This window comes from Ambystoma mexicanum, chromosome 5q (assembly GCF_040938575.1).
Source record: "Ambystoma mexicanum isolate Mex_15411 chromosome 5q, UKY_AmexF1_1, whole genome shotgun sequence".
In the NCBI taxonomy this organism is placed as follows: Eukaryota; Metazoa; Chordata; class Amphibia; order Caudata; family Ambystomatidae; genus Ambystoma; species Ambystoma mexicanum.
This window is the reverse complement of record NC_090933.1, coordinates 679,603,606-679,627,884: the sequence shown is the minus strand read 5'-3', so window position 1 is coordinate 679,627,884 and position 24,279 is coordinate 679,603,606. Positions and strand designations below refer to the sequence as shown.

Here is a 24,279-nt window from a genome sequence, read left to right as displayed (position 1 = left end):
ATGGGCGATTTAAACATCCAATTGGACTCCCCTTTCACAGCATCCACTCTTCCTTGACCACGGTACTTCACTATCCCTCTCCATTCTCCCTTCCAGCCCAACCCACTCAGCTGGACACACTCTGGATGCCATTTTCTCTTTCTTCTCGGCTGGACACACTCTGGATCTCTCTCTCTCTCTCTCTCTTTCTTATCACCCCCCCTTCCTCCGGTCACGCTGTTCTCTCCTTGCATCTGGGTCCCCCTCTGTCCTCTGACCGCAAATCCAAAAGCCCTGCCAACCTTGTTCACGAACATCTGTCCGGTGAAACGAGTGTCCACTGCTGCCTTCGCATCCACCTTCATCCCCCCCAAACTCTACCACTGACTCTGCTCTCAGCAACCTCCATTTGGCCATTACCAACACCCTTGACATTCTTGCCCCAGTCATGTGGATCCTCCTGCAACCCGCCTCCAAACGCAACATCTGGTCCGACTCTGAACTTGCAGCCCTAAAACCCAAGTGCAAAGCTGCAGAACGGAAGAGGCTAACCTCAAGCTCACCCTCTGACAAAATGGCCTGCCACCTGCTCCAAAGGCAATACAGACTCTCCATCTGTGACATGAAAAGTGCCCACATCCAGGCACGGGTATCTGGTGCATCCAACAACATGGCTGAACTCTTTAAAATCTGCAGGAAGCTAGCCAACCCTTCCGCAGTCCCCTCCTCCCCTCTTCCGTCCCAGGCCCTCTGCAACTCACTGGCCACTCACTTCCACCACTAAAATCTCTGCACATCCTGAGCACCCTTGGTACCCTCCCGCCCAGCCCGTCCCTCACTCCCTTGCCTCCTATGGCTTCTCACCCTTCTTCCTCTCTCTCCTCCTTCTCCCCTGTCACACCTGAAGAAGTCACCAGAGTTTTCCGCTCCATGAAGCTCTCTTCCAAACAGGTTTCCCCATGCTCCTTCAGAAGCATCAAGGACACATTGACTCTCTTGCGCCTGTACTCGCTGATTACTGGAACCACTCTTTTGCCACAGGATCTTTCCCATCCTCTCTGCTGAAAAAACCTTCAGCAGACCCTACCTGCCAACTACTGCCCTATTTCTATCACCCCCTTCCTTGGGAAACTGCTGGAGAAGCAGGAGTTTCCACAACATAACGCACACACTGAACTATTTGGTGGTCTCCACAACCATCAATCAGGATTCCGAACATCCAGAGGCACGGAATCTGCTCTTCTGAACACGCGTGAAGAATTGCCTTTATCTCTGGACTCTAACTCTCCAGCGGTCCTCATCCTACTTGATCTTTCCTCTGCCTTCAACACGGTCAACCATTCTATCCGTTCGTCCAAAGTAATTTTGGAAACCTTCTCCTCACCTACTTCCTTCTCCACCTGTGGTGTCCTCAAGGGCTCAAACCTCTCCCCCTGGCTCTTCAACACTTACCTTGCTCAGCTGGCACTCCTCATTTCCTCCTTCTCCACCAACTTCCAGTGCTACGCAGATGAGACAACTCTTTTTCAAAAATTCCTGCTGACCCTCTTGCATCATCCCAGACTGCCTATCAGGCATCTAGTCCAGGTGCACTTTCAACGATCACTGCCTCAATGCCAGCAAGACTGAGATTATTCCCATTGGGACCCCTGCTCCCTCTTTTTCCACTCACTCTGGCCTCCCTCTATGGCCTCTCCCCATGCTCCTTCATCTGAAGCCAGAAACGTTGGAGTCATCTTCCACCCTCACACTGAGGACATTGCCAAGAAGTCCCACTTTCAACTCTTCCTTCTCAAAGGAATTCTTCCTTTTCTCACTTTGCTGCAGACGCTCAATGTTACCCTAGTCCTGGTTCCCTCTAGGCTCGACTACTGCAACAGCTTTCTCCTGAATCTACCTTCTTCCACTCTACGACCCTTCCAGCTAATCCAGAATAGGGCAGCAAGACTTATCCTTGGCCTTAAGCCCAGGAGCTGCATCTCTCCTGTCCTAAAACTCTTCACTGGCTCCCGGTTGCTGCACGGATTAAATTCAAATCCCTCTGCATCATCCACAAGGCTGTCTGGGGCCTGGGACCAGGCTATCTGCAACTTTCTCTTAATAAATACTCTCCCTCTCAACCTCTACGGTCCTCTCGCACCAACTCTCTGTGTGTAAAGCGTTACGCTAAACAGAGGGCCGTAGTCCGATCTCTTTCTTCAGCTGCCTTCCACTTATAAAACAGCCTCCCCCTTCCTCTTGGTCTTGAGCAGGACTTCCTCAAATTCCGGAAGCTCCTCAAGACTTTCCCTCTTCACCTCCTCCTTCCCTTCTTCCCTCCTCTGCTAATCTCACAGTGGCTGTGATTGGTGACCAGGGCACTTATGTATCATTTGGGGTCCTGGCCTCCCACACCCAATCGCTCCAGCCTCTGCCTACCTCGCAACACTTGCTTCGGCACCACCGCCCTTCGTCCTGTAGGCTTGCACTATCTACCCAATGCGGCTCCAGGCCACATAGCACTTACCATACTATGCAATTCATCTGCTACTCACCCACTCCCACAGGCATTCCATCACTCACCCCCATTCCCCCTTCCCCTTTTCTCTCTGCACTTGCATGTTCTGAATACTCACAAGGCATACTAGGTCCGTCTTTATCTTCCACTGTACTCATTGTTTTCTATCCCATGTTCCCTCCCTGTTGCCTGGTGGGTGCTTTGAAACAGAATTGACTTACTGTATAAGCGCCTAACAAATGTAAAATAAATACAAATACAAATTATGCTTTAATGAGTCAATTGAGGAGCAGGATATCTTCCTCTAGTGGTGCTGCTTATTGTCCTTTCGGACCAGGAACATTTCGTCTGTCGGGTCTGCCACAGATGCTCTCCTCTGTTCCTTGCACGGAGATTGTACCAAGGTTGTGGCAGTAGGTTAAGGGTTTAGTGGCACACTCCCCAAGGGCATTTGTATACTTCGATTGAAACGGCAAGCAATAGTGAGGATTGTGGCTCTTACCCACATAAAACAAATAAATCCTGTTGGGGTCTGTGAAAGGCATTTTCCTCTCACAATCCGAATAGGGATTAAAACCTGAAGCACTGGGGTTAGGCATGACGCAGTAGAAGTTGAAACAACCTAAATGACATTCCTGGGGCGCACTGAGTGTGCAAAAAAACAAAAAAAGAACAAAGGTCATGATGGGTGGCGGCTCCATATATACACTGGCCCTGATGTCATGCCTGTGGGGTGGCTAACCGTGCCAAGCAGAGCCAACGCGGAGAAACGCTGCAGCCCCTCATGGCAAAACAATATCTGAAGTCAGCTGGTGCTGGAGATAAAGAATCTGTGGAAGGAAGGAATTCATCAGAAATGAGATTTTTCATTATCTGAGGTGTTTACAAAGCACAACCTAGCATTCAGAAGCAGCATGTGCTGTAAAAAAAAAAAAAAAAAAAGGGTTACAGTATACTTACTGGATGGACGAGCAAAGGGATGACCGAGATTACTAAGAAGAATGTCAAGCATCTCCAAAAACCTTCCAATAAGGCTACTCACACTCTACTCTTCTGTTGCCCCAGCATATGAAGGGCATTCCCCCTTTCTTAACAGCACCAGAACGCAAAAGGGTTATCGGTGCATGTGCACAACTTTGCTCAATGCAGCTCTGTGTGACCAATAGAGGGAATGCGTCCCTTTCTCCCCAAGGGGAAACCCATTCCTGTGAGGATAGGGATATGAGCTACCTCCGCAATGACCTCCCTAGGGGTAGAGGCAAGTGAGACCTTACCTGGAGAGACTCCCCTGTTAGGGCACAAGGACTCCCGTTCCCATTAGGAATACCCTCAGGCTGGATGTAACATGGCCTACATGGGATGCGTTGAAACACAAGAAAATATGAATCATCAAAAAAGGGGAAGAAGAAACTCCTAAGGGATATCATTATCTTGGGAGAAAGGGTTGTATCCCTTTAAACCAGGACATACTATTGGTACGAGTATTTTAAAAGACGTGATTTTAAAGAGGGAGGAGAGAGAAGCAGGAGAAGCGAGAGAGGATCATTGTTGCAAGCTCTGGGAGATCATGTTGCAAGCTCTGGGAGATCACAAGCTGCACTACAACATGTGAGTGAGGCAAGCAAGAAACCTGCAAGTTTCAAACTCGCTTGCAGCTGCTTTCCGGGATGCCAAAGTCATGGCAATCCCAGGATGCGAGAGACCAGTAGTGGCGAGACCCGGATATGTGGTGGACCGTCGGTCCGAAGAACATCGCTGAGACTGCCAACAACCCAGAAGAACCGTGATTGAAATCAAGCATGGTGGTCGCGCCGCAAGAAGGAGACAGCAACAACGCAAACGCTGGAGAGGAGACGTCTGCGATATCCAGCAGGAAGGAGACACCCCCAGGACTGAAATCCTCCGACAACGTTACCCGCTGTGAAAGACGACCGGGCAAACGGGAGGTATGGGGAGGCTCCAGAGAATAAATATGTCATACAGCCAACTCATCATAGTAGAAGACATGAAATAAAGTTAGCTTTGAAACTAAACGGACATAAAGATTGTACCTTAAGAGAAAATCATTACAATACACAGCCAACTTGTCACAGTAGAATATATGAAATAGATTTAACTTTGAAAGCAAATGGAAACTAAAATTGTAAACCAAGAGAAAATCATTATAACAGTTAACTAATCACAGTAAAAGATAAGAAATAGAGTTAACTCCACAAACAAATAGTTCTGAATATTGTGAAACAAGAGAGAACACTGAGGATTAACTGGATAGTAAGAGAACGAACCAGTTGAATAAAATACCTTGGGAAAGGGGGAAAACAAAGCGCTATCCTGAACAAGAACAGATTATCAAAAAGAGAAAAAGGCAGGGCTCAGAGCCTACAGACATACACCAGCTACACACCAGAGCAGAGTTACCCAGGAAAATATATTCCCTCCGAAGTGCACAAGGATGTCTATGACCAAAAGTATAAAGCAACTAAGGGAGAGTGAAAAGGGATTGAAGGAGAAGAAGGAAAATGCAACATCCCACTTGGGGAATTAAAGAGACTAATTCAAGAAGTGATTATTTGCAAATTGTATATTGACTGGTACTAGCAATACCCTCAGGAGAAGGGAGTCATTCGCCTGACCTAATTTCGTTTTCTCTTAGTGGTAGGGTCAGTTAGTAGTTTTGGACAGTTGACTTTTTTATTTGTACGTTCACATCGACAAAACAAGCACATTAGTTGGTAATATAGGCAGGGACCACTCAGAGACATAGGGAAAGTTAGGCCTTTTACTTTTATTTTAATAAAGCAGAGTCTATTAGGTGCATCAATGCCCACGCGTTAGACATCCACGACCTCCTAACCACCCATGATCTCGATCTGATCATGATCTCAGAAACATGGCTACACGAGGCCCCCGGCCCGGTGCTCGCACTCGCACTACCCCCTGGATACTCCATCACTAGACAAGATCGTCTATCCAAAGGTGGAGGCGTAGCAATCATTGCCAAAGACTGCTTTTCTATCAGGAAGGTAAAGAAATCCTTGCATAACAACACTGACTACCTCCAATTCAAAATCAACCTCTCTGCCCAATGTACCATTGCTGTCCACATTGTCTACCGCCCCCCAGGCCCAACAGGTGACTTCCAAACCTCTCTCATCTACCTCCTCTCTGACAACCTCAAAAAACAATCTAAAGCCATTCTCCTTGGGGATGTTAACCTAGGTCTCCTGGACATCAAGGACCCAGCAGCCGAATCCCTTGACTCAGCCCTTAAGGATCTGGGCTACAATAATACCATCTTTAGCCCAACCCACACCCAGGGCAGAACTCTCGACTGGATCGCACAACATAACTGCCCACTCATCATCACTGGGAACACTCCCACCCCATGGTCAGACCACCACATCATCACCTTCAGCATCCTCACTACCTGCTCCACCACCCCCTCACCCCAACCACTGCCACCCTGCCTCACCAGAAGCTCCGGCCAGCTCACTAAGGAAAGGCTACTGCCCTTCCTCCAAGGCCCAGCCTTCAGACCCCCTTTCTCCATTGACCCAGAAACACTCGCTACAGCCTACGAAGTTGCCATCAAATCAGCTATTAACTCCATTGCCCCCCTTAAACCCCGTAAGTCTAAACCTACCACCCATTCCAACTCGTGGTTCACCCTGGACCTCCTCACACTACGCAACAAAAAAAGGCTACTCTTACTCAGTGGCAAATGTCCCACTCTGACAAAGACAAAATGACCTTTAAATCCTGCTCCACCAAATATAAAAAAGCAATCACCCAAGCAAAGGCCAAATCCTTTGAATCTAGAATCTCGGAAGCCCAATCCAGCACCAAAGAAATATTTGCCATTTTCAGGGAGCTAGAGACACCTACCCCTGCCCCCCAGAACCTCACCAAAGACAAAGCCTGGTGTGATGATATACAAACAGCCATGAAAAATAAACTGAGCCTGCTCCAAAACAAAATATTAGCCACCAAGCAAGCCCTACCCAATACGCACACCCCTATCCCACCACCAGCCCCGGACCCCCCCCCCAACCTTTTTCATTCAAACCCATTCTAGAAAAAGACATCAACATAATGAGGAACATCAAACCTTCCAACTGCAAAGGTGATGCCTGCCCAGCCACCATTATCAAAGATTGCACTGAAGCGCTTGCTCCCTTCCTTACAGCCTTTGAAAACGCCTCATTTGCCACAGGGAAAGTCCCCGCCTCCCTCAAGGAAGCCTGGGTCCGCCCTCTCTTAAAAAAACCAACTCTCGTCCCCACATCCCCCAACAACTATAGACCTATCACCACTGTCCCGTTCCTCCTCAAAATACTGGACAAAGCAGCCAACCTGCAGGTTCAACACTTTACTGAAGAGAAACTCCTAGGACCCCGCCAATCTGGCTTCCGCCCCAGACACGGGACTGAAACTGCCTTACTTGACCTGAAAATCCAGATGGACGATGCCAGAGACATGGGCAAACCTGCACTTCTCTTACTTCTTGACCTATCCGCAGCTTTCGACCTCATTGACCACGACTTCCTTGCCACCACCTCTTCTCTACTGCCAAATTCTCCCCTCAAGCCACAGCATGGATCACCTCCTTCCTACAAGACAGAACCATGCAAGTATTCTCCGACCTAGCATCCGCCTCACCAACTATCATACTCTACGGTGTGCCCCAAGACTCCTGCCTCTCACCCACCCTCTAAAACATTTTCATACGACCCCTTTTCCTCATCCTCAACGCCATGGGCATTTCATATACTAACTACGCCGACGACACACAGATCCTCCTCACTGGCTACTATGACACTGACTCCATGACCCTCAACAACCTCTACAAAACCATCCAAGCCTGGATGGCAGACAATCGGCTATGCCTCAACTCCGACAAGACTGAACTCCTCCTGGTAGGCTCACCCGACACGCTGAAAAACCTAGACCCCCAATTCAGCCATTTCACCATAAATTCCATCAAAATACCTGTCTCAGAATCAGTCAAAACCCTTGGAGTCAACTTGGATTCCAACCTATCCATGGATAGACAAGTCAACGCTATAGCCTCTGCGGCTGCATATCATGCCAAACCAATCAACACAGTCAGGCCCTTTCTCTCCAAAGAAAACTGCACAAACATAGCCAGAGCAATCACTGGATCTAGGCTTCACTACTGTAATGTACTCTTCCTAGGCACCTCCAACAAAAACCTAGAGAGGTTACAAATCATACAGAACAGTGCTCTCCGGGCAGCCCAAGGCATTGCCAAAAGGGCACCCATATCAGAGGCCAGGAAACTAGCCCACTGGCTCCCAATAAAACAAAGAATCATCTTCAAGACTCTGACACTGACCCACAAGTGCATTCACCTTACTGCCCCTGACTACCTCTCTCAAAGGATCCACCCCGTCTCCTCTACTAGGCCAACCAGATCACCATATACAAACATGCTGTCTGTGCCATTAGTAAAAAAAGCTAGAGCGGGCGGATCCAGCTTCCCATATCTCACACCCACCCACTGGAACGCCCTACCTCCCACAATGCGAGGTGAGGCCTCCCTCAGTGCCTTCCGCAAAACCATGAAAACCATCTTATTCACATAAGTGCACTGCACCAGTGGTATCCATATCATATGCATGTGTTCCTACTGCATAAACGGTATTGTAATGACTAACTGTACCAACCAAAATATCAGTTTTATGCCTTGTAGAATTCATAATGTATCACTGAATGCCACTATTCCTGTAACTAAGCTCTTGCCAGTAACAGCGCCTCAATGCCCATGGGCTGCTAGCGCGCTATATAATTTTAAATAAATAAATAAATATACTATGTCCTCTGAGAGGCCGTGCCCTCCGCCAGACTCGCCACATGTGTTACGCCCGCTCTACTTTCCTGCTCACATGTGCATCAACCTGTGTGGCCTGGAACCAGTTACTCCATCCTCTGGTTTTTCTGCTTCACTTGTTGCATTGCTCCCAGTACTCTACACATGCTACACATCGCCCTCCCACTCTTCAGCGAACTGCTCTTCATTCCCACTGCACTCCTCTCTTACCGGGCTACTATGGCACACCACATTGGCCACTCTATGGTGCTCTGACCCAAACTACTCATGACAGACTGCTTCCTTTGCGCACTGCTTCTGGGTCAGCAATTTCTAGAATACTGCTTGAATTTAGCATTTTGTTTCATATGGTGACTGACCGTGACTCTCCTAAGCGCACGCTCTGGCTCAATTTTTCTCTACATGGTATGAAAGGGTTGCCAATGACTTGCATGACAGCAACAGTACGTTTTCAGTTTTAAGTCAATTGGGTCTCCAGGACTAGGGATGGTCTCTTAACATGAGCCCTCAACCTTGAAGGGGGCTCTCCCCCAGACCCACTGCCTAGCCCAAGCTCACTACTCCCAAAAGGTTTAATATATAGCACTCGTTCACTATAGACAGGGTTCCTCTGCCTAAGCTTGCCCAACTCTGTTGAGGCCTAAAGACGGTAGCCTTCTTTCTCTCCCTCTCCTTCAAGAACTTTCTAGGTGATCTAAGCAGGGGTAGCTCACTCGTCTTGTTGTAGCTTTCTTCTCTCTCGATGGCTTTTAAGTTATTACTCTTTTCCTTCCACTCCATCTCTACTCTGCCTCTGGTTCTCATTACTTCTCTCCACATTCCTGGTCTTCCCCCTCTCACTCCTCCTGTCGCTACTCTTCCGCTCCCTCCTATTAATCCTCCCCTCACTCACTCCCACATAGAGTTATATAGCAACATTGATACCACTCTCAATCTTTATACCTTACCTTCACTCGCGCCAAACATGCCAGCAATCTCCAACCACTTCACACTCCTCTCTAGCCACTTTGTACTCCTGCTAAAGACACTCTTTTCCCTTTCCTTTCTGGAAAGTTCCCTAAGGTCCCAATTGAGCACTTGAGTCGGGTCTCTCTCTGGGTCAATCTCCCTCTTGTGTACCCCAAACTCCTCTAACCTCCTCCCCTTGTGGGGTGGCATCTTCCCTTGGAGTCTTCATATGGGACTTTAGCCCCACCCTCTTTTCAGCTTCCATTTTCTTCAAGACAGCCATTGGTGTTGTCTGCGCTCTGCTCCTCTCCTCGATCAAGTAAGCCACTGGCCAAAGGGATTTTGGGAAGGGTTCCCTGGTCTCCCATACTGCTGTGCAGCGCCCTGCTGGCTCCAGCTCTGCCTTCACTGCTCCAATGTTCCTTGGTGGCAAGTTTGGTGACCCTATGGCAGGTGTTGGGTCTCCCTTTCGGTTTCTGGGTATGTGAGGAAAAGTCCATGTTCATCAGTGCAACCATTGCTCTACCTCAGTTCCAGAATGTGTTTTGGCCGTTGGACCCAGGTACATTGTGTGATTGCAAGTCGTCATTGGTCTCCCTAGGGTGTTTCTCCCCAGGTGCTCACTAGCTATTCCCATGGAGTGTGATGCATGATGGTAGCTGGAGTCTCTGGGTATTGCATCAAAATACCAGCCCTCTCTGCTCCCCATGGCTCTGGGGTACGATATGAAAGATTAGAAAAAGAGACCTCATCAGAACAGAGGTTGATGGGCACTGGGACAGCGAAAGTGATACCAGTGCAAACACACACTGTTCTATGCATCCCAGAGAGACTGATACAAGGGTACACCTTGATTTTCCACACACCACATCTGGAGTAGGAATGGATCCGACATTTCCCTTATTGTCTTTGTCTGCCTAAACCAAGTTGAGAGGAGTACCTGGGACTAACTGGCTTTGCACACTCTTTAGCTTTATCCTCACTGTATTTTAATTCAAAAGGTCTATCTATCACTTGGTTAGTTTCACTACCATATTTAAAATCGCATTTTTCCTTTTTGTGCTCGGCAAACTGAGATCTACTATGAGATGGTGTTTCAATGTTATACTTTTCTAAATTTAAAAAAAAATTAGTATAATTGGCTTGTGCTTACCTAGAAGCAAAAATGTTATAAGTGTGCGAAGATATCCAATGGGTCTTTTTTACGTCTGTTAGTAAACAAAGTGAAATATTAAGCGATTAACTGGGAACTGGCAGCTTGCGTTTGCCAGTGGGTTAGGTTGGAAAAATGTTATGCACAACTTCATCGTGGCATATAGGAACACACTCATGTACCAATGAATCTGTCATCATTACAGAGGAAGGTGCTGGAAGGAGGTGGGGGGGTGGAGTCCCTGTTTCAACCTGCATACTGACTGGATGTTGTGAATACTCTAGAGATGCAGGGTCATTAAAAGGTATCAACTTGTAAAGCCATTACTTTGTTAACCACTAGCTTCATCTATCACATTGCAAATCTTCAGGTTCATTACATAAAGTCGAGTTGATTATTTGGTGAATAGTTTAATAACGTTTTCATTATGTCCAATAATGCATTTGTTCGGAAAAACCTATATTTTTTCAAGAAAAAAATGAAACCGAAGAGTCGTATTCACTAATAGGTTGAATTGATGGACACAGATGAAAAAATGACAAATAAATTCTGGTGACATAATGTTGATTTCTTTATAAACCAAATAAATTCACTGAAATATGATGCAATGTGACAATTTGGCACACAAGAACACTAAGAGTTTAACTAAATCTTCCCTTCATAATCCGTACTATTTCTAGTTGCTTCCTTAGTTCATTTAGCTGTTTAGACCAACACCTTCTTTAACAATAGTTTGACAGGTCAGAGTGGCACTTGTGTCATTTCTTGGGTGTACCACACCTAGTAACCGAGTCTCACCTCACCTGAGCATGCACCGACATGTGTTACTCCCTCTGTCCCCATGAGCCATCCGCACCCCATCTGGGTCCCCCCCTGTGATGTTCCCTTGTGCCCCCCCCACCCTTCTCACAGACAGGTGTTGCCTGTTTTGCTTGATTCTTCTACCCTGCTCCCCCTCCCCCACCTCCAGCCTATTTCTGGCGGAGTCTGTTCCGATACATTCTGGTTACACCATCACTGTCTTGTGGCCAATGCTGGATTTGACTTTTATGGACTTCATTGATTCACAATGCATCACCCTTTCTCAACTCTCATGCTGGACTTCCATTGCATCTTGTACTCATGGTGGACCTGAATCATGCTGTTCCCATCTTCATCTTGTATCCTGGGTTGCAACATTATGTGTTACTACTGACTTCTGCAATTGTATTCACTCTACCCTCTTGCTTCTCCACTCTTTTTGACTGCTTACTCTCTGTTCTCTCCTACTCTCCCCTTCTCCCCTTCTCCCCTTTCCTATCTCCTCCCCTTTCTTTCTTCTATGCACTGAACTGTCCCTGGACCTAATATGATAGCAATATTGTCTGTCCGTCCCCCCTCCCCTTACTCGATTCCCCCTCCAGGCCCCTCAAGCACCATTTGAAATGTCGTCCGGCCAAGTTTAGTTTAGTTTATTATTTGTATCGCGCACCGAACCCTGGGGTGTCTGGGTGCTGGAACTTGTGACAGAGTTACAGGCATACAAAACATAAGATTACATCAAACAAAAGTGCTAGTCGACTGAAGGTTACAGATGAGTCGATTTGCATATAAATAGTAAGAGCACAGAAAAGTCACCAGTGGTTACAGTTTAGACGACAGTACAAAAACAGACAGTGATACATACAGTGAGGCAAAAGAGGTGAACAGGGGTGTATACGTTTTTTCAGAGAAAGGGTGGCGGCCGGTTTGCGTTTCTTATCGAAGAGCCAGCTCTTTACTTTGGCTCTGAAGGACCAGAAAGAGGGTTCCATTCTGATGGTTAGAGGAAGGGAGTTCCAACATTTGGCGTAAGCCCTGGAAAACTATCTCCTCCACTGTTTTTAGTTTGTACCTCGGGATAGTAAGGCAGTGCGAGTACGGAGCTCTAGTAGGTCTGGCTGGTTGGTGTTTGGAGAATTTGGCCAATAGGTACTTGGGGGCAGAGTTTAACAAGCATTTATGAGTAATGACTAAGGTGCAGAGCGAGATTCTGTCGCGCACCAGGAGCCAGTGGGCATCCAGTCTAAAACTGGTGATATGCTTGGATCTAGGGATGTCTAACGCTGATCTCAAGGCATTATTTTGTAAGACCTGAAGTCTGTTGAGGTTCCGTTCAGAGGAGCCTTGAAAAAGGGTGTTGCAATAATCAATCTTTGAAAGTACTAGGGCCCGAGCTAGCGTAATGCAGCTGTTAGGTGACAGATATGATTTGCAGGCATTGATCAGCTTATTGGTGTAGGCAGTAGATGAGGCTGTGGCATTCACTTGCTTTTTAAGTGAGAGGGTGGAGTCTAGATAGACTCCCAAAGTTTTGATTTCCTTGGCAGCTTTGATGAAGTTCCCGTCGAAGGACGTGTATCGAGGGTCAAGTTTATTTAGACGTACTTGGGATCTGACAATCAGGAGCACTGTCTTCTCATCATTGAGACATAGGCTATGGGCTGCCATCCACGCCTGGATTTCCAAGTATAATTAATTGATCAGTTAAGAATCATCTTCGTAGCACCCAGTCAGCGTAATGAGAACATGGGTATCATCGGCATAGTTCGTGTATGTGACAAGTTATAAAGCATCGAAGAGACGCACGAACCTTGCGGCCTAGTACGATAGTAACTTGTTTTGTTCCTTCCCTCCCTTTCTGTACCCCTCTCCCTCACCTTTTGTTTTTCTCCGGCTCAACCAGAAATGTCGTCAGGCCTAGTACAGTCGTCGCCTGTCTGTTTCCATTTCCTTCCCACTCTCCCCCTCCCGTCCTTATCTAGGTCTTAGTTCTTACACTATCTGACATGTTGTCAGGCCAAGTATGATAGTTAATTTCACATCCTTACTGTACATGGCCTGTAAGAATGTTATTGTATTTTCCCTTGTTCCCTCCCTTGCCTTGAAGCGCTTTGAAACACATTGTGTATAGGTGCTATGTAAATAAACTATCATATCATATCACCTAGTAACTAAGGCTAAATGGTTTGTGGTCTATTTTGTCGACAATATCACCACATCAAAAGTGATCTAGTTCTCAGAAGAGGAATTTGCTCTATGTGCTTTTTAAAAGATAACGGTTTACAACTATTCTCTCTAGAGGTGCAAAAGTATTTAAGAAGAAACGAATGGTCAACTGTAGGACTGCACTTTACAATCCCACAGTCAATTGGTGGTGGATCGAGTCAAACGACTAAGAAAAAATGCAGTTTGCATTCGATAGTGGGTTAGACTGGAAAAATGTTTTCAATAACCTCATTGTGGCATATAGGGACACACCTCATGTAGCAATGGGTGTGTCGCCTTTTTCAGAGGTTGGGAGGGAGGTAACTTGTGTTTTTGAAACATATGTTTATTTGCTTTTACAACAAGTGATAACATACCCTTTTCCCCCCTGCCTACGCCAACACCAGGCCGGCAGTCTCGCCAATCATTTAACTTAGAACCAGAATCATGTTCAAATCACCTCAGTACATTGGTCACCCATTTGGTTGAAAGATCACTCTCAAGGACCTAGGTTTAAAACAATTCAGGTTGCCAGAACTCAAGTGCTGAATTTGTGGACTCCACATAGTCTCAAATCTCCCTTGGCTGCCCCTAATCTGAGCAGTTAACTTCTCCGTAGCTGCAATGCCCCACAACTTGAATTGCCATTGACCCACAAATGGGGCTTATTCCTTGCCCCACATTGCCAGTTTAGCTGCCAAGCCAATCCATCTGATGAGTTGTACCTGATTCTCCATGCCCATCCATTCCCCCTCCTTCGGAAAACCCAATAGTATAAAGGATGGGCTAAGTTTATACCTTCTGCCCACCACCTCGAGTATCACCTCCTATATGGTCTTCCATAAGTGTTCCAACTTTGGACAGTTCCCCATTACATGTGTCAGCATACCCTATTTGCTGCACCGTCTTAAACATAAGTCATCGGATTGCGGCTGAAACCTGTGCAGCCTGTCTTGTGGTGCAATACCACCTTATGCAGAGTTTTAACCTGGGTCTCTATGTGCTGTGTGCAAATACACCCTATCCACGTGGCTCTATAAGCATAGCCCCATTCCTCGACCAAGATACCCCTCCCTAGCTCTTCCTCCCATTTCCGCTTGGAAGGCCACTCACAGTCACCCTGTGCTCCCATGATACACTGATCTATCCCTCCTGTTAACCCCTTTGTACTCTCTGCTCCCTGCAGCAATTTCTCTAGAGGAGTGAGTGGTCTTGTTGCGCCTTTCTTTATTTTGGGCGAAAGCACCCAGTGTCTAACCTGTTGGTATCTGTCCCTCTCCTTCAAGCCGAAATCTCATTTGCATTGCTCAAATGCCTTTATGTTGCCATTCTCCACCAGGTCTCCCAACTTCCTGCACCTCGCCCGGTCCCACTCGCCAAACCCATTATCTCTTAGTGCGGTTGTGAAGTCCCCATTACCATGCAGTGGTGTGCAGGGTGATGGGAACGTCACCAACTTCCCCTTGCCCCCCTAGCAAGTTCCAAGCCTCCACCGCCCCCCCCCTCTTCAGCGTACATTTAAATAAACTCCTGTCGCCCTCTGCTGCCTGTCTGACTATAGTTGTTTCCACAGATGCTGGCCCACTAGAGCCTGTTCAATGAACAACCAATGCTTGTTCGACTCACTCTGCATTCATTCTGTAATCACTCAAGTTTGGGAAGCCAAATAATAATTCAGAATATCCGGGCAAGACAGAACCCCCTCACCTCCCTCCTCGACCCCCTTCACCCTCTGTTCTTGCTGGCCATCATCCTTTTCCTACTAATTCTTGCCCTAGTCCCTCCCCATATAAAGGTCAGTATGGAACATTGCAAGCCCCCAGGCTTCAGCGCCCAGGTACACAGTGCGACGTTATGGTAGAGGTAGAGTAGTCTTAGCAGTACAGTCATCTTGATTACTATCATCCTACCCATCCAGGTCAAGTACAATTTACTCCATCTTCCCAGTTTGTGTAGAACCTACTTAAATAGTGATGGATAGTTGGCATCTTCCAAATCTCCCACTTTACTTGTGACCTTTATGCCCACTGTATGCTTCGCCTGCGCAAACTGAGCTTTCTTTTTAATATCTTCGATCGTGGCCTCTTAGGAAGCGATATTGGGAACATCCGACTTGTGTACGTTTACTAAGTCAGAGACTGCACCAAATCTGTTTATTTCCTCCATAACTGAATTAATTGATTCCAGTGGGCTGGTCAGGGACAGAACGACCTTGTCGGCAAAGAGGCTTACTTTGTATTCCCCTGCTCCCACCCGAATTTCTTTGATACCTTCCGATTTTCTGTACAAAAGGCTCCATGACCAGTGCAAAAAGCAGAGAGGAGAGTGGAAACCCCTGCCTCGTTTCCCAACCCAGAGGTACTAGGCCTGTTAGCTGCCCTGTGCGAGACAGGCACGGTATTAATAAAGACACAGAGTCAAAAGCAACAGTTTGAAAACCTTTATTGAAAAACTTTGTTGGGTTGGTGTAATCCCCAACTGGCCCTAACTCCGAGGTAGTTGTTCCCTCAACTGATGTTTCTAAGGGCCGTCGATGTCTAAGTCCAAAACCAAAGTCTGTCTGTGTCAAAACCTATGCTTGCCCTCACTCTTAGACAAAATGTGTTCTGGGGTCTTCTTAAAGAAAAATGGTGGCTGAAAAGGAAATGTAAACCACGACTGGTTTCATGTGGCTTTACCATCAGATACAGTTCTGTCAGTTTCAGAGAAAAAAGATAGTTCAACACAAAAAGGATTGCCCTTGGTACCTTCCACATTGACCTCTTGCAGCAAATAAAGTTTGCAATGTCTCTGGGTCGCCTGGGGGTCCCCTTCCCCAAGCTTTACTCCTTCCAGTTCCAAACAACAAAAAAACAGCCTCTCAGGGTACCCTACCCTAAACGTAGGCCCCTCTGGTCTCAAACTAAAGTTCACACAGTTCCTCCGACGGGGCAGTGTCGGAGACTTTAAAAAATGCTGGGCTTTTGCTTCACCCTTGCGCAACCACTCTGACTTCTGACACCTCTCCTCACGCTTTGTATCTTTTCTTCTGTCTTGTTTCACTTTCCCCTTTCTTTCCACTTTGCAGTGCACTCCTGCACCTTCTTTCTCTTTGCTGTGCCTCTTGCACACTCCTCTTGCTTTGTCGTGCCCCTGGCGCACACGTTTTACTTTGTTGTGCACACTTCTTTTTGTACTTTCGGGTCGCTTGCACACTCTTCTGCTTTTGGGTAGCTCGCACCCTCTCTTTGCTTTCCTTCGACTTTAAAATGCTCTTTTTCTGATAGATCGAGCCCTCTCTTCGGCTTTTGGGTCGCTAGCGCCCTCTCTTCTGTCTTTTCCTATCTTTGCGCCGCTCGCGCATCTTGTTTCCCTTGCTTCCTTTTTCCGTGCCACTTTCCACTTTCAAATCTCTGTTCCTGCTCCAGCCACACGCATGTCACGCTTGCTACGAAACTCACCCACATAGCACACCGCTTGCGAGCAGCTTCTTTGGGTTCTGTGGGCCGAGGTCAGGGTCTCACCACCTGCCCCTCAGATGCCCCATGGGACTGGCACATGTCCCAGGGGAATGAGCACTGACCTGGACATGGCCAATAATTTGCAAGTCACCTCACTTTGGTTTCATGGAGACACGGCTCCCTCGTTGCAACCTTCCAGCCACACAGGGTCAGCGTCTCAGCTTCCTGCTCTCCTCTGGACCTTCCAGGCTGCGCATGCTGCAGCCTGCACGTTTCAACCAGCAACCCCAGCTCGCTCAATACCTCTGGCAAAAATTGGTCTGGGACTGAAGGAATCCCCTGCTGGGCTCAGCCACACAGCCTCCCTTATGCTCTCCCAACTGCTGCTGTCTGCACTGCTCAATGCCCCACTATTTATACACCTGGGGCCTGTTAAGGGGCTTCAGGTGTGAGTCGTTGGTCTCTCTTTCCTGACCTTCATTGGGCTAATTAATAGGACATGCCTGACCTTTAGGACCCCTTTTCACGTGGTCAATCCTAATAGAGTATAGGTGTGTAGGATTGCAGTCATGTGGCTGACCTCGCCAGTCTCTTAACGGGACAGCCTAATGGTGAAGTGTAGTAGGCCTCTCCCTGCACAGTGTCATTCCTAGGGGTAATCCTCATTGCTCCCGAACACTTCTTCTTTGTCCCAGTACTTATTGAAAATGGCGAGGGGGATATGGGGCGAGATTGAAAATACCCCCTAAATGCTGAAGGAGAGTGTGATGATTTATAACTGGGAAGGGGGGAATATTGTGTCACTGTACCAGTAGATGTTACCTATGGGAAAATGAGGTAAGATATTTTACTGCAACCTAAAGCGGTCATGGGAGGGGTAAGGGTCGCTGGGCATCAGTAGGAAAAGGGAAATATCGCGTCTCGCCCGTGGATACCTCACTCCCAATCCCCAAGGACTCTTCACCAGGTGATCCTCCCTGCTTGTCTACCCCCAGGTTCTGAATCCAACATCGGCGGCCGTCCCCTGTCCACCTGAGAAGAGGATCCAGGGGGAATAGGAGTGACAATACCCTCTGGTTCCTCACACCATTTACATTGATTCTGGCCCTTCGCAAGGATTTTTTTTTTTTAACAACCTCATTGTTGCATTAATAGACACGCTTCATGTAGCAATGGGTGTGTCGCCATTTCGAGGCTGGGAGGGAGGTGTCCCCGTTTCGACCTACCGCCGGACTGGAGGTTGTGGATCCTCAAGAGATTTGTGCGTGGGTCAGCAGTTAACAGAATATTTACAATGTGGCTTATGATTCCCGCATGAATGTGAAAGGAGCAAAGGTCAGAGCGGGTGATGCTGTAAGACAGAGTTCCCAAGGGGATTCAATATTTTTTCAAGCCTTTAACTGTCATAAAGGTGGGCAAGAGGCCACCTAGGAATTGAAGGCAGAAATCAGTGGACTAAGAGTCGGGTGCCCTTGCCCAGAGGTAGGAAGGCATTAGGCCTTGCATATCTTTCTTCTCAGCTGCCTGGCCCTGATTTTATGTTACCTGTTTGTTGGTTTCTTGTCTGCACCCTCACGCCTAAGGGTTTATGGTTGCGCACTATAAATAAACCAAAGTAAAGGCACTGTACTGCCTACCAACCGCAGCCTAACACAGGGCAACTTGTTGGGTGAAAATAAATGATGCAGGGCTCGGGCAGAAATTAGAATTTCAGGGCCAGCCCCTAGTGAGGAGGGTGTACTTGGGAACAGGGCAAGGCACATGGAGGTTCATTCAGGTTGGGAACAAGTCCTGTTTGTGCCAAATCTGCCTCCTTTGCGCCTATGACACATCTGGATTAGTGAGAGCCCACCAGGTTCCCAGGTCAAGAAAATAGCGGGGTGTCTTGCATACAATGTGTTTTATTACCAATGTTCACTATCTTGTTAATCCTCTTTAGTTGTTCCATCCCTGATGTATCCGCCCTACCACTCCCCGATTTCTCCCAACTGCTATCACTGTCGTTTCCCTCATACCACCTCTCATCTCCAGCCTACTTCGCTCTCTCTTGTATCTCTCCGGCTCCAATTACGGACTGCTTCCTGAATCAACAAACCCTGACCATAACATTCTCCACACATTCCCTTACTTGAGTCGCTCTTTTATATCCTGGCGGATTCTCCCTTTATGCCTGTCTGTTAGGGCCTCCCCACGTGTATCCTTATTACTGCTGGCATGTGATTGGTTTCAATGGAATTGCTTCCACACCCCAGAGGTAAAGCATATGCCATTGTGTAATCCCAGTGGTGGCTGAACTGCATCTTTAATTTATCTGTTCAAGTCTGCAGACCACAGTGGAGCCACATCTTCAGCAAGACCCAATGTCATGGCTTTAGAGTTAGGATAGTTTACAGTGTGGTTGGGGCCTGCACTTTGTTCAGTCTAGGTTAGGGACGGGGTGCACTTCCATGCATGGGGTCACCGGTTTACTGGCAAGACCCCTAAAGGGCCAGTGTCGTCTTTGTACATCATGTGACTGTATCTTGCCTAGAGACAGGGCTAAGAGAGGGTGACCAGTAGATCCTGCCCATACCGCCTAGATCCATCATCCCATAGTCTACAGAATAAGGCAAACGGGGGGCGCTACAGAGCCCGGCACCAAGATTGCCGCGCTTCTCTAAGCTCTGTACGCCTACTGTGAGGGGAGATCACTAATGCCATCATCAGGCATGGATTAGCACGGAAACAGCAGGAGACCCAACAGAGAGCGTGGGTGCACAGCGGCCCGAGACTGGTAGCTGGTCGAGCTCCGGTGGCAGAGGTAGGCGACCCTGAGTCCCGGCTGCAGAAAGGACCAGGTGGAACACCTTCGCCCCAGCACTATTGACTAAGCATTGAAGAGAGCAAGTGGAAGGGGGCGGGAGACCGATGCGGCACTGCTGCTATGAGTATATGATTATTGCAACATAAGACCCGCTGCAGGGCCGAGATAAAGTCAACACTTTCCCTTCCTGAAGGACACGGCGGCTCCGGTCCAGTCCTCCCACCGTGACGCTGAGGTGAGGAGAGAGAGGGAAGGCCTGGGCAGTCGAACTGTGACCCGACGGAGACCTGCAGGAGTGCAGAGCCAGCAGTGCCACAGGCAACCAGGCACAGGGGAGTGAGAAGGATCCCAACGGCGGGTGCCGAGCGAGCAGGCACCGTGAAGAGCATCAGGGTCGTCTCTGCTGCTGTCCCGGGACCGCGAAATGCAGCCGGCAGGCCCCACACGGCAGGCAGATATAAGGAGCAAAGCAGGCTTGTGCGTCCATGATGAGACAGCCTGTGATCCGCCCCGTAGTGGAAGGCACCGATGACCCATTTTTTGCAGCAATGTTTCTTTTTGTTAACCCATGATACGTGTGGCGCAGTCCGACTGAACGGCTGTCCTGTTCTGCGGCACAAACTGTGACAACGCCACTGAGGAGCCGGTGGCCCCATTTGGACAGCAGTGATCACCTTGCGGGGCGGGCCGAAGGAAACCAAGCAGACGCCCAGTAAAAGGACGGGCAGGATGGCGAGCACAATGGCCCAGAGTCAATATGTTTGAAAGGACCCCCCGGCCCAGTGGGTTAGCGCTGACTAGATAGGACCCAAAGGGGAGAGAGAACCAGGGGAGGTGCAGTGGGGATCCTCGAACCGGATTATTGCTGTAGGAGGCACAGAGTGAAACATGCTCTGGGCGACACTGGCAACGTACTCACGGCAGACTTGATTAAGCTGAACCTGGCTGCAAACCGGCTGGAGGGTCGACGGCTGATGGCAAGTGAGCGGCCGGCCCCATTCAGGAGTCCAGCAAAGGCACAACAAGACAGAGGGACAATACAGCAAGACGGAGGGATAATACAGAGACCTAACTGGAGGAGCAGCAGCTTGACCCCTAAACAGGTGGTGGAGAGCGGCAAGAACCATACAAAAGTAGGGAAGACAATTGCCGGTAAGGGTGCGCTTTGAAATCAGACACACTTTTGCGGAGAATGACAGTTGGTGAAGAACTCCCGGGGGCCAATACTAGTAAAACAGCAGAGGGCGTGTCACCACCCCAGCCTGGGCCATCAGTAACAACAGCTCATCGCAGAATGGGGATATAAGCATGCTCTGAGAGCAAGGTAAGCCCCCACCCCAGCTTCAACACTGGTCTAGTATTGGCACACACGCCAAGCCCAACTGTGGAAACTCTATAGCAAAGCCGGTGAACAATAAAGGGGCCGGGACTACTGCAAGGTGTGACAACGGCAAACCTGAAACGTGGCTGAGGAGCACTGAAGTGAGTCGCATAGATAAAGGCAACAAAAACAGTCCTGCTTGACCTTCTCCCAGAAGGAAGGATTGAACAAAGGAAATGGAAGGATGTTGGGGCCCCGTGACAACGAAGCCATGGAACACCACTTCGGCGGAGAAGAGCCCCCTTCGACCTCAAGTGGTGGGTCCCAACAATCGGAACTAAGCCAAGTACTCGCCGAGATGAGGACAGGCTTTCCATCCGTTAACACTAAACTAGACAGGTTGGCCTATAAGGTAGATAGGATGCAAGAGCGCATCGAAAAAGAAAGTGGGAGGATATCCGAAGTTGAACACCAGGTGGGGGCTCTGGAGGATACAAGCAGAGAGATGGCACTAGCCATCCAGGAGCTACGACGGGATGTTAGACTGATTAAGGAGAAGAATGAGCACCTTGAGGCGCGATCTCCTAGAAATAATATCTGTGTGGTAGGAGTACCTGAAACGGTCCCACAGCGGAATATGGAGACCTTCATGGAGAGCTTTATAAAGGCGGTTTTACAGGAACCCCCATTATCGACCCAGTTCCTGGTGGAACAAGCTCAAAGGGTGTCGCAAACAGCTCCTACGCCGGGTCAGAGTCCCCATCCGTTCATTGCTCGTTTATTAAACTATAGGGACCGAGACACAGTACTGCTGAGAGCAAGAGAACTGGGGGACCTCACAAACGAGAACGCCAGAGTCTCCTTTCACCCAAACTTTACACCATCAGTCCAGCAAGCTCGCCTATCATTTCTGGCAGCAAGGAGAGCCGTCCGGAATCGGGGCATACAGTATGCTATGCTGTACCCATCCAAGCTATGAGTTCAACACGACGGCCAGGCCCACTTCTTCCCCGACCCTGGAGCTGTGCACGAATTTATATAATCACTCCCAAAGAACCGCCCTGTCTCGTGACTGCGGGGCCTCAACTTAGTTGGCAGTGGTGAGCAGATCTACTGAGTTAAGTAGGCAGGGGTCCGGACTACCTCATGATCTAACGGGGTCAAGGTTGTGGGAATCAATAAATACCTCCCAATGATGGTGGAACATGTGACTTGAAGGAAATGTAATGAATCAGACAATAAGCAAAATATGAGCAAGCTAATGAGTTCTCCACCCAAGGTCGGGAGATGTAAGTGGTCGCTTGGGTCGCGGTGTCTGGTGCCTCCGGGCAGTGTCCCATAGAGAAGTCTTAGTTACTTACCTGTAACTGTATTTCTCCAGCATTGGTATCTTTCATATATTCAGATGCTTGAATATTCCCTGTCGTCAGACTGGGAATCTTCTGTGATAAAAATAAATATTAAAATGTTTTTAATATACACACGTCGCTACCTAGAAATGCATGTACATAGTCCATTATGACCTATAAGCCATTCTATTGTTTAGTCCCTCCACCTCACTTTGGTTCTTTATGACCACAACCAATGAGGTGGCAGGTCTTAAGTTCTGCCCCAGGCAGCCATCTTCAGATTTTGAATCGTAGGAATTACAGTATGATGGAAGCTGAGCGTAGGCGCAGCCTCTCGGGGGAGGCGGGTGGGCGCATGTGAATCTATGAAAGATACCAATGCTGGAGAAATACAGTTACAGGTAAGTAACTAAGACTTCTCCAGCATTGGATCTTTCATAGATTCAGATGATTGAATAGAATACCAAGCAGTTAAAAACATCATATAAATATATGCATAAATACAGAAAAAACATATTTCTGATCAAACCTTTACCATGCAGCAACACAACGGTTACATACTTAGGGAAAGTTGGAAAAGGGAAGCTGGTTCTACCTTATACGAAGAGGTGGCCAAGCACTGCCTGTCCAACTGCAGTTTCTTTGTTGGTATCTTCAGCCAGGCAGTAGTATTTAGCGAACGTGTGCAGAGTGCTACACGTGGCGGCTCGGCATATGTGCTTCATAGCCACCGCTGCGTGGAACGCTGTTGACGCTGCTCTCCCTCTGGTGGAGTGCACGGAAGGGGGGGTCGCCTTTCGTTAGATGGCTGTGGGTGATGCAGGAAGAGACCCAGCGCGCCAGACCTTGTTTGGAAATATGCTGGCCCTTTGTATGGCCAGAGAAGGTGATAAACTGTCTATTTGAAGAACGGAACTCTCTAGTCCTTTGCAAATAAAACTTTAGAACTCTTGCTATGTCCAGAGAGTGCAATGTTCGTTCTGCTTCCGAAGAATGATTCTGGAAGAAAGTTGGCAAGACAATGCGTTCTGTGAGCGTCATTTCCGATACTACCTTCGGGAGGAACTTAGGGTGTGGTCTTACAATGACATGGTCCTTATGGAACAAGGTGAAGGGAGGTTCAGAAGATCACGCTTGTAACTCACTGATCCTCCTAGCCGAAGTAATGGCTATCAAGAAAGCCGTTTTCCATGACAAGAATTTTATGTCGCACCTGTGGTTGGGCTCGTAAGGAGGCTCCATGAGGGCTGTTAGCACAGTGTTCAAGCTCCAGGTTGGAACCGGCGTGGGCGTAGGCGGGTATGTACGCAAAAGTCCTTTAAGGAAGACCTTAACGGCCGGAAGGGAGAGTAAAGAATGCGTCTCCGGGGCCGTCGTGTATGCCGTAATGGCTGATAGGTGGACCTTGATCGAAGACAATGAAAGACCTTCTTTGGCTAATTGCAATAAGTAGGGAAGTACTTGCTCAACCGAAGCGATGAGAGGATCAATAGCATATGTCTCACACCACTTGGAAAAACTAGTCCATTTCCTAGTGTAGGTGGTGCATGTAGAAGGAGCCCTTGAGGCCCTGATTATGTCCCAGCACTCCACAGGCAGATTGAGATTCATCACCTTACGCTGCTCAGGAACCAGGCCTTGAGAGACAGGCTTGCTGGATTGTGATGGAGGACCTTGCGGTTCTGTTGCGTCAATAGATACTGATGCGCTTTGAGGCAAATCGGGGCCATCGGGACAGGTGCTGTAGTGTCGAGTACCAGACCTGCCATGCCCAGTCCGGTGCAATCAGGATCATAGAACACTTCTGCTCTTTCAGTCTGCGTAGTATCCTGGAAATGAGGGGAAAGGGGGGAAAGGCATATAGTAATTTCCCCCACCAATCCACTGAGAACGTGTCTCCTACTGACTGACTCTCTGGGTATCTGGAGGCAA

General features: G+C 48.2%; 1 protein-coding gene across 4 annotated transcripts in view; it reads right to left on the bottom strand.

Moving 5' to 3' along the window:
• Positions 1-24,279, bottom strand: part of SGK3 (serum/glucocorticoid regulated kinase family member 3) — a 1,805,260-nt gene that overhangs the window by 888,360 nt on the left and 892,621 nt on the right. The gene's annotated exons all lie outside the window — the stretch shown is intronic.